The following is a 20000-nucleotide window of genomic DNA, read 5'->3' on the forward strand; positions in this document are numbered from 1 at the left end:
TCGCCCAACAAGCCATGCCACGGCCTCGGCCCGCATGACATGCCACGGCCTCGGACCGCATGCCTTGCTACGGCGTCGCCCAACATGCCATGCCACGGCCTCGGCCCGCATGACATGCCACGGCCTCGGCCATCATGCCATGCCACGGCCTCGGCCCGCATGCCTTGCCACGGCGTTGCCCAACATGCCATGCCACGGCCTCGGCCCGCATGCCATGCCATGCCACGGCCACGGCCCGCATGCCATGCCACGGCCACGGCCTCGGCCCGCATGCCTTGCTACGGCGTCGCCCAACATGCCATGCCACGGCCTCGGCCCGCATGCCGTGCCACGGCCTCGGCCCGCATGCCATGCCATGCCACGGCCCGCATGTCTTGCCACGGCGTTGCCAAACATGCCATGCCACGGCCTCGGCCCGCATGCCTTGCGACGGCGTCGCCCAACATGCCATGCCACGGCCACGGCCCGCATGCCATGCCACGGCCTCGGCCCGCATGCCATGCCACGGCCTCGGCCCGCATGCCTTGCTGCGGCGTTGCCCAACATGCCATGCCACGGCCTCGGCCCGCATGCCTTGCCACCGCGTTGCCCAGCATGCCATGCCACCGCGTTGCCCGGCGTGCCATGCCTTAGCCTTGGCCAACATGTCGAGCCACGGCCTCGGCCCGCATGCCATGCCATGCCACAGCCCGCATGTCTTGCCACGGCATTGCCAAACATGCCATGCCACGGCCTCGGCCCGCATGACGTGCCACGGCCTCGGCCCGCATGCCGTGCCACGGCCTCGGCCCGCATGACATGCCACGGCCTCGGCCCGCATGCCTTGCCACGACGCCGCCCAACTTGCCATGCCACGGCCTCGGCCCGCATGCCATGCCACGGCCTCGGCCCGCATGACATGCCACGGCCTCGGCCCGCATGCCTTGCTACGGCGTCGCCCAACATGCCATGCCACGGCCTCGGCCCGCATGCCATGCCACGGCCTCGGCCCGCATGACATGCCACGGCCTCGGACCGCATGCCTTGCTACGGCGTCGCCCAACATGCCATGCCACGGGCTCGGCCCGCATGCCACGGCACGGCCTCGGCCCGCATGCCTTGCTACGGCGTCGCCCAACATGCCATGCCACGGCCTCGGCCCGCATGCCATGCCACGGCCTCGGCCCGCATGACATGCCACGGCCTCGGACCGCAAGCCTTGCTACGGCGTCGCCCAACATGCCATGCCACGGCCTCGGCCCGCATGCCACGGCACGGCCTCGGCCCGCATGCCTTGCTACGGCGTCGCCCAACATGCCATGCCACGGCCTCGGCCCGCATGCCATGCCACGGCCTCGGCCCGCATGACATGCCACGGCCTCGGACCGCATGCCTTGCTACGGCGTCGTCCAACATGCCATGCCACGGCCTCGGCCCGCATGCCATGCCACGGCCTCGGCCCGCATGCCATGCCACGGCCTCGGCCCGCATGCCTTGCTGCGGCGTTGCCCAACATGCCATGCCACGGCCTCGGCCCGCATGCCTTGCCACCGCGTTGCCCAGCATGCCATGCCACCGCGTTGCCCGGCGTGCCATGCCTTAGCCTTGGCCAACATGTCGAGCCACGGCCTCGGCCCGCATGCCATGCCATGCCACGGCCCGCATGTCTTGCCACGGCGTGGCCAAACATGCCATGCCACGGCCTCGGCCCGCATGACGTGCCACGGCCTCGGCCCGCATGACATGCCACGGCCTCGGCCCGCATGCCTTGCTACGGCGTCGCCCAACATGCCTTGCCACGGCCTCGGCCCGCATGCCATGCCGCGGCCTCGGCCCGCATGACATGCCACGGCCTCGGCCAGCATGCCTTGCCACGACGCCGCCCAACTTGCCATGCCACGGCCTCGGCCCGCATGCCATGCCACGGCCTCGGCCCGCATGACATGCCACGGCCTCGGCCCGCATGCCTTGCTACGGCGTCGCCCAACATGCCATGCCACGGCCTCGGCCCGCATGCCATGCCACGGCCTCGGCCCGCATGACATGCCACGGCCTCGGACCGCATGCCTTGCTACGGCGTCGCCCAACATGCCATGCCACGGCCTCGGCCCGCATGCCACGGCACGGCCTCGGCCCGCATGCCTTGCTACGGCGTCGCCCAACATGCCATGCCACGGCCTCGGCCCGCATGCCATGCCACGGCCTCGGCCCGCATGACATGCCACGGCCTCGGACCGCATGCCTTGCTACGGCGTCGCCCAACATGCCATGCCACGGCCTCGGCCCGCACGCCACGGCACGGCCTCGGCCCGCATGCCTTGCTACGGCGTCGCCCAGCATGCCATGCCACGGCCTCGGCCCGCATGCCATGCCACGGCCTCGGCCCGCATGACATGCCACGGCCTCGGACCGCATGCCTTGCTACGGCGTCGCCCAACATGCCATGCCACGGCCTCGGCCCGCATGACATGCCACGGCCTCGGACCGCATGCCTTGCTACGGCGTCGCCCAACATGCCATGCCACGGCCTCGGCCCGCATGCCATGCCACGGCCTCGGCCCGCATGACATGCCACGGCCTCGGCCCGCATGCCTTGCGACGGCGTCGCCCAACATGCCTTGCCACGGCCTCGGCCCGCATGCCATGCCACGGCCTCGGCCCGCATGCCTTGCCACGACGTCGCCCAACTTGCCATGCCACGGCCTCGGCCCGCATGCCATGCCACGGCCTCGGCCCGCATGACATGCCACGGCCTCGGACCGCATGCCTTGCTACGGCGTCGCCCAACATGCCATGCCACGGCCTCGGCCCGCATGCCATGCCACGGCCTCGGCCCGCATGACATGCCACGGCCTCGGACCGCATGCCTTGCTACGGCGTCGCCCAACATGCCATGCCACGGCCTCGGCCCGCATGCCACGGCACGGCCTCGGCCCGCATGCCTTGCTACGGCGTCGCCCAACATGCCATGCCACGGCCTCGGCCCGCATGCCATGCCATGCCATGCCTTGGCCTTGGCCAGCATGACATGCCACGGCCTCGGCCCGCATGCCTTGCTACGGCGTCGCCCAACAAGCCATGCCACGGCCTCGGCCCGCATGACATGCCACGGCCTCGGACCGCATGCCTTGCTACGGCGTCGCCCAACATGCCATGCCACGGCCTCGGCCCGCATGACATGCCACGGCCTCGGCCATCATGCCATGCCACGGCCTCGGCCCGCATGCCTTGCCACGGCGTTGCCCAACATGCCATGCCACGGCCTCGGCCCGCATGCCATGCCATGCCACGGCCACGGCCCGCATGCCATGCCACGGCCACGGCCTCGGCCCGCATGCCTTGCTACGGCGTCGCCCAACATGCCATGCCACGGCCTCGGCCCGCATGCCGTGCCACGGCCTCGGCCCGCATGCCATGCCATGCCACGGCCCGCATGTCTTGCCACGGCGTTGCCAAACATGCCATGCCACGGCCTCGGCCCGCATGCCTTGCGACGGCGTCGCCCAACATGCCATGCCACGGCCACGGCCCGCATGCCATGCCACGGCCTCGGCCCGCATGCCATGCCACGGCCTCGGCCCGCATGCCTTGCTGCGGCGTTGCCCAACATGCCATGCCACGGCCTCGGCCCGCATGCCTTGCCACCGCGTTGCCCAGCATGCCATGCCACCGCGTTGCCCGGCGTGCCATGCCTTAGCCTTGGCCAACATGTCGAGCCACGGCCTCGGCCCGCATGCCATGCCATGCCACAGCCCGCATGTCTTGCCACGGCATTGCCAAACATGCCATGCCACGGCCTCGGCCCGCATGACGTGCCACGGCCTCGGCCCGCATGCCGTGCCACGGCCTCGGCCCGCATGACATGCCACGGCCTCGGCCCGCATGCCTTGCCACGACGCCGCCCAACTTGCCATGCCACGGCCTCGGCCCGCATGCCCTGCCACGGCCTCGGCCCGCATGACATGCCACGGCCTCGGCCCGCATGCCTTGCTACGGCGTCGCCCAACATGCCATGCCACGGCCTCGGCCCGCATGCCATGCCACGGCCTCGGCCCGCATGACATGCCACGGCCTCGGACCGCATGCCTTGCTACGGCGTCGCCCAACATGCCATGCCACGGGCTCGGCCCGCATGCCACGGCACGGCCTCGGCCCGCATGCCTTGCTACGGCGTCGCCCAACATGCCATGCCACGGCCTCGGCCCGCATGCCATGCCACGGCCTCGGCCCGCATGACATGCCACGGCCTCGGACCGCATGCCTTGCTACGGCGTCGCCCAACATGCCATGCCACGGCCTCGGCCCGCATGCCACGGCACGGCCTCGGCCCGCATGCCTTGCTACGGCGTCGCCCAACATGCCATGCCACGGCCTCGGCCCGCATGCCATGCCACGGCCTCGGCCCGCATGACATGCCACGGCCTCGGACCGCATGCCTTGCTACGGCGTCGTCCAACATGCCATGCCACGGCCTCGGCCCGCATGCCATGCCACGGCCTCGGCCCGCATGCCATGCCACGGCCTCGGCCCGCATGCCTTGCTGCGGCGTTGCCCAACATGCCATGCCACGGCCTCGGCCCGCATGCCTTGCCACCGCGTTGCCCAGCATGCCATGCCACCGCGTTGCCCGGCGTGCCATGCCTTAGCCTTGGCCAACATGTCGAGCCACGGCCTCGGCCCGCATGCCATGCCATGCCACGGCCCGCATGTCTTGCCACGGCGTGGCCAAACATGCCATGCCACGGCCTCGGCCCGCATGACGTGCCACGGCCTCGGCCCGCATGACATGCCACGGCCTCGGCCCGCATGCCTTGCTACGGCGTCGCCCAACATGCCTTGCCACGGCCTCGGCCCGCATGCCATGCCGCGGCCTCGGCCCGCATGACATGCCACGGCCTCGGCCAGCATGCCTTGCCACGACGCCGCCCAACTTGCCATGCCACGGCCTCGGCCCGCATGCCATGCCACGGCCTCGGCCCGCATGACATGCCACGGCCTCGGCCCGCATGCCTTGCTACGGCGTCGCCCAACATGCCATGCCACGGCCTCGGCCCGCATGCCATGCCACGGCCTCGGCCCGCATGACATGCCACGGCCTCGGACCGCATGCCTTGCTACGGCGTCGCCCAACATGCCATGCCACGGCCTCGGCCCGCATGCCACGGCACGGCCTCGGCCCGCATGCCTTGCTACGGCGTCGCCCAACATGCCATGCCACGGCCTCGGCCCGCATGCCATGCCACGGCCTCGGCCCGCATGACATGCCACGGCCTCGGACCGCATGCCTTGCTACGGCGTCGCCCAACATGCCATGCCACGGCCTCGGCCCGCACGCCACGGCACGGCCTCGGCCCGCATGCCTTGCTACGGCGTCGCCCAGCATGCCATGCCACGGCCTCGGCCCGCATGCCATGCCACGGCCTCGGCCCGCATGACATGCCACGGCCTCGGACCGCATGCCTTGCTACGGCGTCGCCCAACATGCCATGCCACGGCCTCGGCCCGCATGCCATGCCACGGCCTCGGCCCGCATGACATGCCACGGCCTCGGCCCGCATGCCTTGCGACGGCGTCGCCCAACATGCCTTGCCACGGCCTCGGCCCGCATGCCATGCCACGGCCTCGGCCCGCATGCCTTGCCACGACGTCGCCCAACTTGCCATGCCACGGCCTCGGCCCGCATGCCATGCCACGGCCTCGGCCCGCATGACATGCCACGGCCTCGGACCGCATGCCTTGCTACGGCGTCGCCCAACATGCCATGCCACGGCCTCGGCCCGCATGCCATGCCACGGCCTCGGCCCGCATGACATGCCACGGCCTCGGACCGCATGCCTTGCTACGGCGTCGCCCAACATGCCATGCCACGGCCTCGGCCCGCATGCCACGGCACGGCCTCGGCCCGCATGCCTTGCTACGGCGTCGCCCAACATGCCATGCCACGGCCTCGGCCCGCATGCCATGCCACGGCCTCGGCCCGCATGACATGCCACGGCCTCGGCCCGCATGCCTTGCTACGGCGTCGCCCAACATGCCTTGCCACGGCCTCGGCCCGCATGCCATGCCACGGCCTCGGCCCGCATGCCTTGCCACGACGTCGCCCAACTTGCCATGCCACGGCCTCGGCCCGCATGCCATGCCACGGCCTCGGCGCGCATGACATGCCACGGCCTCGGCCCGCATGCCATGCTACGGCGTCGCCCAACATGCCATGCCACGGCCTCGGCCCGCATGCCATGCCACGGCCTCGGCCCGCATGCCATGCCACGGCCTCGGCCCGCATGACAGGCCACGGCCTCGGACCGCATGCCTTGCTACGGCGTCGCCCAACATGCCATGCCACGGCCTCGGCCCGCATGCCATGCCACGGCCTCGGCCCGCATGCCACGGCACGGCCTCGGCCCGCATGCCTTGCTACGGCGTCGCCCAACATGCCATGCCACGGCCTCGGCCCGCATGCCATGCCACGGCCTCGGCCCGCATGACATGCCACGGCCTCGGACCGCATGCCTTGCTACGGCGTCGCCCAACATGCCATGCCACAGCCTCGGCCCGCATGCCGTGCCACGGCCTCGGCCTCGGCCCGCATGCCTTGCTACGACGTTGGCCAACATGCCATGCCACGGCCCCGGCCCGCATGCCATGCCACCGCGTTGCCCGGCGTGCCATGCCTTAGCCTTGGCCAACATGTCGTGCCACGGCCTCGGCCCGCATGCCATGCCATGCCACGGCCCTCATGTCTTGCCACGGCGTTGCCAAACATGCCATGCCACGGCCTCGGCCCGCATGCCTTGCTACGGCGTCGCCCAACATGCCATGACATGCCACGGCCTCGGCCCGCATGCCTTGCTACGGCGTCGCCCAACATGCCATGCCACGGCCTCGGCCCGCATGCCATGCCACGGCCTCGGCCCGCATGCCTTGCGACGGCGTCGCCCAACATGCCATGCCACGGCCTCTGCCCGCATGCCATGCCACGGCCTCGGCCCGCGTGACATGCCACGGCCTCGGCCCGCATGCCTTGCCACGACGTCGCCCAACTTGCCATGCCACGGCCTCGGCCCGCATGCCATGCCACGGCCTCGGCTCGCATGACATGCCACGGCCTCGGCCCGCATGCCTTGCTACGGCGTCGCCCAACATGCCATGCCACGGCCTCGGCCCGCATGCCATGCCATGGCCTCGGCCCGCATGACATGCCACGGCCTCGGACCGCATGCCTTGCTACGGCGTCGCCCAACATGCCATGCCACGGCCCCGGCCCGCATGCCTTGCCACCGCGTTGCCCGGCGTGCCATGCCACCGCGTTGCCCGGCGTGCCATGCCTTAGCCTTGGCCAACATGTCGTGCCACGGCCTCGGCCCGCATGCCATGCCATGCCACGGCCCGCATGTCTTGCCACGGCGTTGCCAAACATGCCATGCCACGGCCTCGGCCCGCATGCCTTGCCACGGCCTCGGCCAACATGCCATGCCACGGCCTCGGCCCGCATGCCATGCCACGGCCTCGGCCCGCATGACATGCCACGGCCTCGGCCCGCATGCCTTGCTACGGCGTCGCCCAACATGCCATGCCACGGCCTCGGCCCGCATGCCATGCCACGGCCTCGGCCCGCATGCCCTTCTACGGCGTTGCCCAACATGCCATGCCACGGCCTCGGCCCGCATGCCTTGCCACCGCGTTGCCCAGCATGCCATGCCACCGCGTTGCCCGGCGTGCCATGCCTTAGCCTTGGCCAACATGTCGTGCCACGGCCTCGGCCCGCATGCCATGCCACGGCCTCGGCCCGCATGTCTTGCCACGGCGTTGCCCAACATGCCATGCCACGGCCTCGGCCCCCATGCCTTGCCACCGCGCTGCCCAGCATGCCAATGCACCGCGTTGCCCGGCGTGCCATGCCTTAGCCTTGGCCAACATGCCACGCCACGGCCTCGGCCCGCATGGCTTGCCAGGGCGTTGCCCAACATGCCATGCCACGGCCTCGGCCCGCATGTCTTGCCACGGCGTTGCCCAACATGCCATGCCATGCCACGCCACGGCCTCGGCCCGCATGCCATGCCACGGCCTCGGCCCGCATGCCATGCCATGCCACGGCCTCGGCCCGCATGCCATGCCACGGCCTCGGCCAGCATGCCATGCCAAGGCCTCGGCCCGCATGCCTTGCCACGGCGTTGCCCAGCATGCCATGCCACCGCGTTGCCCAGCGGGCCGTGCCGCGGCCTCGGCCCGCATGCCTTCCGACTGCCTTGGCCAGCGTGCCATGCCACAGCGTGCCATGCCTTAGCCTTGGCCTACATGCCATGCCACTGCCTTGGCCAGCATGTCGTGCCACCGCCACGGCCAGCATGCCATGCCGGTCCGTTGCCCAGCATGCCACGGCCGTGGCGGCATGGCAAGCCACGGCCTCGGCCAGCATGCCATGCCACGGCCTCGGCCAGCATGCCATGGCACTGTCTTGGTCAGCATGCCATGCCATGGCACCGCCTTGTCCAGCACGCCGTGCCGCAGCGTTGGCCAGCATGCCTTGGCCGGCATGCCATGCCAATGCCTTGGGCCAACATGGCGTGCCACGGGCTGGGCCATGCCGGTCCGTTGCCCGGCATGCCACGGCCGTGGCGGCATGGCAAGCCACGGCCTCGGCCAGCATGCCATGCCCCGGCCTCGCCCAGCATGCCATGGCACGGTCTTGGTCAGCATGCCATGCCATGGCACCGCCTTGTGCAGCGTTGGCCAGCATGCCTTGGCCGGCATGCCATGCCAATGCCTTGGGCCAACATGGCGTGCCACGGGCTGGGCGAGCACGGCATGCCACGGGCTGGGCGAGCATGCCACGCCACGGCCTTGGCTAGCAGCAAGGCATGCCACGGCCTCGGCGAGCATGCCATGCCATGCCAAGGCCAAGGCCAAAGCCAAGGCCAAGGCAGTGGGCAAGGCCAAGTCCCTGTGCAAGGCATGGCCAAGGCCAAGGCAAAGGCCAAGGCCGCGGGCAAAGGCCAAGGCCAAGGCCAAGGCCATGGCGTGCCACCGCCTCGATCGATCTTTTTGAACATGATTCTTTTATAATCTTACCCAAACCGTGCAACACAATTAAAAATGCACTACAATCAATTTTAAATGTCATTCCCTATTTTTTTGCAATTTTTCTGGAGCTTTTCGAATTTTTAAAGCCCTTATTGGGCATAAAAAAATCAAAATAAAATAAAAAAAATGAAAAAAATAATTTAATAATTTCTATAATTACTAGTGAATCATCCTTTAATTATGGGAATTTTTCCATAATTTTTTGACTATTTTTATTAATTTTTATTATTTTTTAAGTATTAATATCGAAATAAATTAAAATAAAATATTTTCTGTAAAAAAATATTTTTTTTAATTTTTTTTATGGTGTATTAAATTATTTCCTACAACTTTCATGTTGAAAGTTTTGGCAAAAAACCATTACTTTTTAAAAAAACCCCATTATGACTCCTCGAACATGCTTGATGTTTCCTCCTGCCAGATTGAAAAGGGCTTAACAGGCTATTATAAGGGGGGGGCACCTCCCTTGCCCAGGGCAAGGCAGTGGCAGGTACGCCCCATGTTGGGCGCGGCCTGGGCTGCGGCCTTGGGTTACATGCACTGCGGCTCGACCGCGGCCTGGGCTGCGGCCTGGGGCGGCTCGGCCGCGGCCTTGGGCGGCCTGGACCGCGGCCTTGGGCGGCCTTGCGCGGCCTGGGCGCGGCCTTGGGCGGCCTGGGCGCGGCCTTGCGCGGCCTGGGCGCGGCCTTGGGCAGCATGGCGTGGCATGCGCGCGGGCGTGGGCGGCCTGGCATGCGCGCGGCATGGGCAGCACGGCATGGCATGCGCACGGCCTGGCCGGCCTGGCATGCAGCCGGCCTGGCATGCCCGCGGCGTGGGCAGCACGGCATGGCATGCGCACGGCCTGGGCGGCCTGGCATGCAGCCGGCCTGGCATGCCCGCGGCGTGGGCAGCAAGGCATGGCATGCGCACGGCCTGGGCGGCCTGGCATGCAGCCGGCCTGGGCAGCACGGCATGGCATGCGCACGGCCTGGGCGGCCTGGCATGCCCGCGGCGTGGGCAGCGTGGCCTGTGCGAATACCGCGCGCGTGGTCTTTTGACCACGGTGCGCGTGTTGCGCGCATGGTCGCGCACGCCTTTGCACGCCTTCGCACGCAACGCACGTCTAGTGATAAGAACCGCAGCCAAGGCAGCCCAGCCCCAAGGCCAAGGCCAGCAGCATGGCATGCCACGGCGAAGGCAGCCCAGCCAAAGCCAGCAGCATGCCATGCCAAGGCCAGCAGCATGCCATGCCACGGCCAAGGCAGGCCAGCCAAAGCCAGCAGCATGCCATGCCAAGGCCAAGGCCAGCAGCATGCCATGCCACGGCCAAGGCAGCCCAGCCAAAGCCAGCAGCATGCCAAGCCAAGGCCAAGGCCAGCAGCATGCCATGCCACGGCCAAGGCAGCCCAGCCAAAGCCAGCAGCATGCCATGCCAAGGCCTAGGCCAGCAGCATGCCATGCCACGGCCAAGGCAGGCAAGCCAAAGCCAGCAGCATGCCATGCCAAGGCCAAGGCCAGCAGCATGCCATGCCACGGCCAAGGCAGCCCAGCCAAAGCCAGCAGCATGCCATGCCAAGGCCAAGGCCAGCAGCATGCCATGCCACGGCCAAGGCAGCCCAGCCAAAGCCAGCAGCATGCCATGCCAAGGCCAAGGCCAGCAGCATGCCATGCCACGGCCAAGGCAGCCCAGCCAAAGCCAGCAGCATGCCATATCACGGCCAAGGGCAGCAGCATGCCATGCCACGGCCAAGGCAGCCCAGCCAAAGCCAGCAGCATGCCATGCCATGGCCTAGGCCAGCAGCATGCCATGCCACGGCCAAGGCATGCCAGCCAAAGCCAGCAGCATGCCATGCCAAGGCCAAGGCCAGCAGCATGCCATGCCACGGCCAAGGCAGGCCAGCCAAAGCCAGCAGCATGCCATGCCAAGGCCTAGGCCAGCAGCATGCCATGCCACGGCCAAGGCAGCCCAGCCAAAGCCAGCAGCATGCCATGCCAAGGCCTAGGCCAGCAGCATGCCATGCCACGGCCAAGGCAGGCAAGCCAAAGCCAGCAGCATGCCATGCCAAGGCCATGGCCAGCAGCATGCCATGCCACGGCCAAGGCAGCCCAGCCAAAGCCAGCAGCATGCCATGCCAAGGCCAAGGCCAGCAGCATGCCATGCCACGGCCAAGGCAGCCCAGCCAAAGCCAGCAGCATGCCATGCCAAGGCCTAGGCCAGCAGCATGCCATGCCACGGCCAAGGCAGGCCAGCCAAAGCCAGCAGCATGCCATGCCAAGGCCAAGGCCAGCAGCATGCCATGCCACGGCCAAGGCAGCCCAACCAAAGCCAGCAGCATGCCATGCCAAGGCCTAGGCCAGCAGCATGCCATGCCACGGCCAAGGCAGGCCAGCCAAAGCCAGCAGCATGCCATGCCAAGGCCTAGGCCACCAGCATGCCATGCCACGGCCAAGGCAGCCCAGCCAAAGCCAGCAGCATGCCATGCCAAGGCCAAGGCCAGCAGCATGCCATGCCACGGCCAAGGCAGCCCAGCCAAAGCCAGCAGCATGCCATGCCAAGGCCTAGGCCAGCAGCATGCCATGCCACGGCCAAGGCAGGCAAGCCAAAGCCAGCAGCATGCCATGCCAAGGCCATGGCCAGCAGCATGCCATGCCACGGCCAAGGCAGCCCAGCCAAAGCCAGCAGCATGCCATGCCAAGGCCAAGGCCAGCAGCATGCCATGCCACGGCCAAGGCAGCCCAGCCAAAGCCAGCAGCATGCCATGCCAAGGCCTAGGCCAGCAGCATGCCATGCCACGGCCAAGGCAGGCCAGCCAAAGCCAGCAGCATGCCATGCCAAGGCCAAGGCCAGCAGCATGCCATGCCACGGCCAAGGCAGCCCAACCAAAGCCAGCAGCATGCCATGCCAAGGCCTAGGCCAGCAGCATGCCATGCCACGGCCAAGGCAGGCCAGCCAAAGCCAGCAGCATGCCATGCCAAGGCCTAGGCCACCAGCATGCCATGCCACGGCCAAGGCAGCCCAGCCAAAGCCAGCAGCATGCCATGCCAAGGCCAAGGCCAGCAGCATGCCATGCCACGGCCAAGGCAGCCCAGCCAAAGCCAGCAGCATGCCATGCCAAGGCCTAGGCCAGCAGCATGCCATGCCACGGCCAAGGCAGGCCAGCCAAAGCCAGCAGCATGCCATGCCAAGGCCTAGGCCAGCAGCATGCCATGCCACGGCCAAGGCAGCCCAGCCAAAGCCAGCAGCATGCCATATCACGGCCAAGGGCAGCAGCATGCCATGCCACGGCCAAGGCAGCCCAGCCAAAGCCAGCAGCATGCCATGCCATGGCCTAGGCCAGCAGCATGCCATGCCACGGCCAAGGCAGGCCAGCCAAAGCCAGCAGCATGCCATGCCAAGGCCAAGGCCAGCAGCATGCCATGCCACGGCCAAGGCAGGCCAGCCAAAGCCAGCAGCATGCCATGCCAAGGCCTAGGCCAGCAGCATGCCATGCCACGGCCAAGGCAGCCCAGCCAAAGCCAGCAGCATGCCATATCAAGGCCAAGGCCAGCAGCATGCCATGCCACGGCCAAGGCAGCCCAGCCAAAGCCAGCAGCATGCCATGCCATGGCCTAGGCCAGCAGCATGCCATGCCACGGCCAAGGCAGGCCAGCCAAAGCCAGCAGCATGCCATGCCAAGGCCTAGGCCAGCAGCATGCCATGCCACGGCCAAAACAGGCCAGCCAAAGCCAGCAGCATGCCATGCCAAGGCCTAGGCCAGCAGCATGCCATGCCACGGCCAAGGCAGGCCAGCCAAAGCCAGCAGCATGCCATGCCAAGGCCAAGGCCAGCAGCATGCCATGCCACGGCCAAGGCAGCCCAGCCAAAGCCAGCAGCATGCCATATCAAGGCCAAGGCCAGCAGCATACCATGCCACGGCCAAGGCAGCCCAGCCAAAGCCAGCAGCATGCCATGCCATGCCTAGGCCAGCAGCATGCCATGCCACGGCCAAGGCAGGCCAGCCAAAGCCAGCAGCATGCCATGCCAAGGCCTAGGCCAGCAGCATGCCATGCCACGGCCAAGGCAGGCCAGCCAAAGCCAGCAGCATGCCATGCCAAGGCCAAGGCCAGCAGCATGCCATGCCAAGGCCAAGGCCAGCAGCATGCCATGCCACGGCCAAGGCTGCCAGCCAAAGCCAGCAGCATGCCATGCCAAGGCCTAGGCCAGCAGCATACCATGCCAAGGCCTAGGCCAGCAGCATGCCATGCCACGGCCAAGGCAGCCCAGCCAAAGCCAGCAGCATGCCATGCCAAGGCCTAGGCCAGCAGCATGCCATGCCACGGCCAAGGCAGCCCAGCCAAAGCCAGCAGCATGCCATGCCAAGGCCAAGGCCAGCAGCATGCCATGCCACGGCCAAGGCAGCCCAGCCAAAGCCAGCAGCATGCCATGCCAAGGCCAAGGCCAGCAGCATGCCATGCCACGGCCAAGGCAGCCCAGCCAAAGCCAGCAGCATGCCATGCCAAGGCCTAGGCCAGCAGCATGCCATGCCACGGCCAAGGCAGGCCAGCCAAAGCCAACAACATGGCATGCCAAGGCCAAGGCCAGCAGCATGCCATGCCACGGCCAAGGCAGCCCAGCCAAAGCCAGCAGCATTGCATGCCAAGGCCTAGGCCAGCAGCATGCCATGCCACGGCCAAGGCAGGCCAGCCAAAGCCAGCAGCATGCCATGCCAAGGCCAAGGCCAGCAGCATGCCATGCCACGGCCAAGGCAGCCCAACCAAAGCCAGCAGCATGCCATGCCAAGGCTTAGGCCAGCAGCATGCCATGCCACGGCCAAGGCAGGCCAGCCAAAGCCAGCAGCATGCCATGCCAAGGCCTAGGCCACCAGCATGCCATGCCACGGCCAAGGCAGCCCAGCCAAAGCCAGCAGCATGCCATGCCAAGGCCAAGGCCAGCAGCATGCCATGCCACGGCCAAGGCAGCCCAGCCAAAGCCAGCAGCATGCCATGCGAAGGCCTAGGCCAGCAGCATGCCATGCCACGGCCAACGCAGGCCAGCCAAAGCCAGCAGCATGCCATGCCAAGGCCTAGGCCAGCAGCATGCCATGCCACGGCCAAGGCAGCCCAGCCAAAGCCAGCAGCATGCCATATCAAGGCCAAGGGCAGCAGCATGCCATGCCACGGCCAAGGCAGCCCAGCCAAAGCCAGCAGCATGCCATGCCATGGCCTAGGCCAGCAGCATGCCATGCCACGGCCAAGGCAGGCCAGCCAAAGCCAGCAGCATGCCATGCCAAGGCCAAGGCAACCCAGCCAAAGCCAGCAGCATGCCATGCCAAGGCCTAGGCCAGCAGCATGCCATGCCACGGCCAAGGCAGCCCAGCCAAAGCCAGCAGCATGCCATATCAAGGCCAAGGCCAGCAGCATGCCATGCCACGGCCAAGGCAGCCCAGCCAAAGCCAGCAGCATGCCATGCCATGCCTAGGCCAGCAGCATGCCATGCCACGGCCAAGGCAGGCCAGCCAAAGCCAGCAGCATGCCATGCCAAGGCCTAGGCCAGCAGCATGCCATGCCACGGCCAAGGCAGGCCAGCCAAAGCCAGCAGCATGCCATGCCAAGGCCAAGGCCAGCAGCATGCCATGCCACGGCCAAGGCAGGCCAGCCAAAGCCAGCAGCATGCCATGCCAAGGCCAAGGCCAGCAGCATGCCATGCCACGGCCAAGGCTGCCAGCCAAAGCCAGCAGGATGCCATGCCAAGGCCTAGGCCAGCAGCATGCCATGCCACGGCCAAGGCAGCCCAGCCAAAGCCAGCAGCATGCCATGCCACGGCCAAGGCAGCCCAGCCAAAGCCAGCAGCATGCCATGCCAAGGCCAAGGCCAGCAGCATGCCATGTCACGGCCAAGGCAGCCCAGCCAAAGCCAGCAGCATGCCATATCAAGGCCAAGGCCAGCAGCATACCATGCCACGGCCAAGGCAGCCCAGCCAAAGCCAGCAGCATGCCATGCCATGCCTAGGCCAGCAGCATGCCATGCCACGGCCAAGGCAGGCCAGCCAAAGCCAGCAGCATGCCATGCCAAGGCCTAGGCCAGCAGCATGCCATGCCACGGCCAAGGCAGGCCAGCCAAAGCCAGCAGCATGCCATGCCAAGGCCAAGGCCAGCAGCATGCCATGCCAAGGCCAAGGCCAGCAGCATGCCATGCCACGGCCAAGGCTGCCAGCCAAAGCCAGCAGCATGCCATGCCAAGGCCTAGGCCAGCAGCATACCATGCCAAGGCCTAGGCCAGCAGCATGCCATGCCACGGCCAAGGCAGCCCAGCCAAAGCCAGCAGCATGCCATGCCAAGGCCTAGGCCAGCAGCATGCCATGCCACGGCCAAGGCAGCCCAGCCAAAGCCAGCAGCATGCCATGCCAAGGCCAAGGCCAGCAGCATGCCATGCCACGGCCAAGGCAGCCCAGCCAAAGCCAGCAGCATGCCATGCCAAGGCCAAGGCCAGCAGCATGCCATGCCACGGCCAAGGCAGCCCAGCCAAAGCCAGCAGCATGCCATGCCAAGGCCTAGGCCAGCAGCATGCCATGCCACGGCCAAGGCAGGCCAGCCAAAGCCAACAACATGGCATGCCAAGGCCAAGGCCAGCAGCATGCCATGCCACGGCCAAGGCAGCCCAGCCAAAGCCAGCAGCATTGCATGCCAAGGCCTAGGCCAGCAGCATGCCATGCCACGGCCAAGGCAGGCCAGCCAAAGCCAGCAGCATGCCATGCCAAGGCCAAGGCCAGCAGCATGCCATGCCACGGCCAAGGCAGCCCAACCAAAGCCAGCAGCATGCCATGCCAAGGCTTAGGCCAGCAGCATGCCATGCCACGGCCAAGGCAGGCCAGCCAAAGCCAGCAGCATGCCATGCCAAGGCCTAGGCCACCAGCATGCCATGCCACGGCCAAGGCAGCCCAGCCAAAGCCAGCAGCATGCCATGCCAAGGCCAAGGCCAGCAGCATGCCATGCCACGGCCAAGGCAGCCCAGCCAAAGCCAGCAGCATGCCATGCGAAGGCCTAGGCCAGCAGCATGCCATGCCACGGCCAACGCAGGCCAGCCAAAGCCAGCAGCATGCCATGCCAAGGCCTAGGCCAGCAGCATGCCATGCCACGGCCAAGGCAGCCCAGCCAAAGCCAGCAGCATGCCATATCAAGGCCAAGGGCAGCAGCATGCCATGCCACGGCCAAGGCAGCCCAGCCAAAGCCAGCAGCATGCCATGCCATGGCCTAGGCCAGCAGCATGCCATGCCACGGCCAAGGCAGGCCAGCCAAAGCCAGCAGCATGCCATGCCAAGGCCAAGGCAACCCAGCCAAAGCCAGCAGCATGCCATGCCAAGGCCTAGGCCAGCAGCATGCCATGCCACGGCCAAGGCAGCCCAGCCAAAGCCAGCAGCATGCCATATCAAGGCCAAGGCCAGCAGCATGCCATGCCACGGCCAAGGCAGCCCAGCCAAAGCCAGCAGCATGCCATGCCATGCCTAGGCCAGCAGCATGCCATGCCACGGCCAAGGCAGGCCAGCCAAAGCCAGCAGCATGCCATGCCAAGGCCTAGGCCAGCAGCATGCCATGCCACGGCCAAGGCAGGCCAGCCAAAGCCAGCAGCATGCCATGCCAAGGCCAAGGCCAGCAGCATGCCATGCCACGGCCAAGGCAGGCCAGCCAAAGCCAGCAGCATGCCATGCCAAGGCCAAGGCCAGCAGCATGCCATGCCACGGCCAAGGCTGCCAGCCAAAGCCAGCAGGATGCCATGCCAAGGCCTAGGCCAGCAGCATGCCATGCCACGGCCAAGGCAGCCCAGCCAAAGCCAGCAGCATGCCATGCCAAGGCCTAGGCCAGCAGCATGCCATGCCACGGCCAAGGCAGCCCAGCCAAAGCCAGCAGCATGCCATGCCACGGCCAAGGCAGCCCAGCCAAAGCCAGCAGCATGCCATGCCAAGGCCAAGGCCAAGGCCAGCAGCATGCCATGCCACGGCCAAGGCCAAGGCCAAGGCAGCCCATCCGAAGCCAGCAACATTCCATGGCAAGGCCAACGCAGCCCAGCCAAAGCCGGCGGCATGCCATGCCAAGGCCAAGGCCAGCCGCATGTCTTGCCACGGCCTTGTCCCGCAGCGTGGCGTGCCTTGGCCTTGGGCTAGAACATCGCATGCCACGCCCTTGGCAAGCAATCCTGTCCCTCGTGTAATTGCCATTTGGTTTGGCTTTGACTTACGTATATGTTGCCCTGCGAAATGCTTGTCCCTCGGGTAATAGCCGGTTTGGTTGCCTTTGACTTGCGAACACGTTGCTAGTGCTTTCCCCAGTGGAAGCTTGTTGGGAAAAGTATGTCCCTCGGAAGTTGCCTGTTGCGTTTGTTATTTGCATTCGAGCTATCCGATGCTTGCTGGGTTTTTCTAAGAGTTTTTGCACGTTCGTCGGGCTTTTTAATTATTTATTTACTCATAAAAATTATAATAAAATAAATTAAAAATAAAAAAATAATTAAAAAAATTACTATAATTACTAGTGCCTCATCTTATAATTGTTGGAATTTTTCTAGAATTTTTTGAGTATTTTTAGTAATTTTTATTATTTTTTAAGTATTAAAATTGAAATAAATTAAAATAAAATATTCCGGTGGCCAAATATTTTTTTATAATTTTTTTTATGGTGTATTAAATTATTTCATACAACTTTCATGTTGAAAGTTTTGGCAAAAAACCATTACTTTTTAAAAAAACCCCATTATGACTCCTCGAACATGCTTGATGTTTCCTCCTGCCAGATTGAAAAGGGCTTGACAGGCTATTATAAGGGGGGGGCACCTCCCTTAAGGCTGGCCAGCATGGCCAGGCCACAGGCCACGCCTATGCCTAGGCGGGCGCTTGGCACATGCCATCGCTTGGCTTGTGGCATTGGCTTGTGGCATCGAAACTACATAGCCAAGCACGGGATGCGTCGAGTGGCGGCCCGCGGCGGTGGCGGTGGCACGTTGGCCTAGGGCAGCATGCCATGCCACAGCCTTGGCCAGCAACATGGCATGCCAAAGCCTTGGCCAGCAGCATGCCATGCCCTGGCCTTGGCAAGCATGTCATGCCACGGCCTTGGCCAGCAGCATGCCATGCCACGACCTTGGCCAGCAGCATGCCATGCCCCGGCCTTGGCCAGCATGTCATGCCACGGCCTTGGCCAGCAGCATGCCATGCCACAGCCTTGGCCAGCAGCATGCCATGCCACAGCCTTGGCCAGCAACATGGCATGCCAAAGCCTTGGCCAGCAGCACGCCATGCCCCGGCCTTGGCAACCTTGCCAAGCCACGGCCATGGCCAGCAGCGTGCTATGCCCCGGCCTTGGCCAGCAGCGTGCCATGCCACGACCTTGGCCAGCAGCTTGCCATGCCCCGGCCTTGGCCAGCATGTCATGCCACGGCCTTGGCCAGCAGCATGCCATGCCACGGCCTTGGCCAGCAACATGGCATGCCGCGGCCTTGGCCGGCAGCATGCCATGCCGCGGCCTTGGCCGGCAGCATGGCAAGCCCAAGCCTTGGTCAGCAGCAGCATGCCATGCCAACGCCTTGGCCAGCAGCATGCCTTGCCACGGCCTCGGCCATCAGCATGCCTTGCCACGGCCTCGGCCATCAGCATGCCTTGCCACGGCCTCGGCCATCAGCATGCCTTGCCACGGCCTTGTCCAGCAGCATGGCATGCCCGGCCTTGGCCAGCAGCATGTCATGCCACGGCCTTGGCAAGCATGCCAAGCCACGGCCTTGGCAAGCATGCCAAGCCACGGCCTTGGCAAGCATGCCATGTCCCTCGGGTAATTGTACAAGTTGCCTTGCGAAATGCATGTCCCTCGGTTAAATTGCCATTTGGTTGGCTTTGGCGTGCGAACGAGTTGCCTGTGCTTTCCTTGTGGAAGCTTGTTGCGAGAAGTATGTCCCTCGAAAGTTGCCTGTTGCGTTTGTTATTTGCATTCGCGCTAACCGGTGCTTGCTCGGCCTCTCTAAATGTTTTCGCGCGTTCGTCGGGCTTCTTGGTCCTTCGGGGGGTGATTCGTTTTGGGGGGCTGGTGCACAGTGTACGTCGTGGCGCGTGAGTTGTGTTCGGTTTGTGCGAGTTGGACGGATCCCTGCCTGTGCAGCGAACTCCACTGGTGCATTCCTCCATGTCCCTCGGGTTGTCTTCGACTCGCCTTCGGGTTGCTTGCGCTTCCCTAGTGGAAGGTGCCTTGCGAAAAGCGTGTCCCTCGGGTAATTGCCATTTGGTTGGCTTTGACGTTCGAACGAGTTGCCTATGCTTTCCTAGTGGAAGCTTGTTGCGAAAAGTATGTCCCTCGAAATTTGCCTGTTGCGTTTGTTATTTGCATTCGCGCTAACCGGTGCTTGCTCGGCCTCTCTAAATGTTTTCGCGCGTTCGTCGGGCTTCTTAGTCCTTCGGGGGGTGATTCGTTTTGGGGGGCTGGTGCACAGTGTACGTCGTGGCGCGTGAGTTGTGTTCGGTTTGTGCGAGTTGGACGGATCCCTGCATGTGCAGCGAACTCCACTGGTGCATTCCTCCATGTCCCTCGGGTTGTCTTCGACTCGCCTTCGGGTTGCCTGCGCTTCCCTAGTGGAAGGTGCCTTGCGAAAAGCGTGTCCCTCGGGTAATTGCCATTTGGTTGGCTTTGACGTTCGAACGAGTTGCCTATGCTTTCCTAGTGGAAGCTTGTTGCGAAAAGTATGTCCCTCGAAAGTTGCCTGTTGCGCTTGTTACTTTCATTCGCGCTAACCGGTGCTTGCTCGGCCTCTCTAAATGTTTTCGCGCGTTCGTCGGGCTTCTTAGTCCTTCGGGGGGTGATTCGTTTTGGGGGGCTGGTGCACAGTGTACGTCGTGGCGCGTGAGTTGTGTTCGGTTTGTGCGAGTTGGACGGATCCCTGCCTGTGCAGCGAACTCCACTGGTGCATTCCTCCATGTCCCTCGGGTGATCGCCTTTAGGTTGTCT

The sequence above is a fragment of the Camellia sinensis genome, unplaced genomic scaffold (genome assembly GCF_055761805.1).
Source record: "Camellia sinensis isolate YWXY unplaced genomic scaffold, ASM5576180v1 Unanchor6, whole genome shotgun sequence".
NCBI classification, from domain to species: domain Eukaryota; kingdom Viridiplantae; phylum Streptophyta; class Magnoliopsida; order Ericales; family Theaceae; genus Camellia; species Camellia sinensis.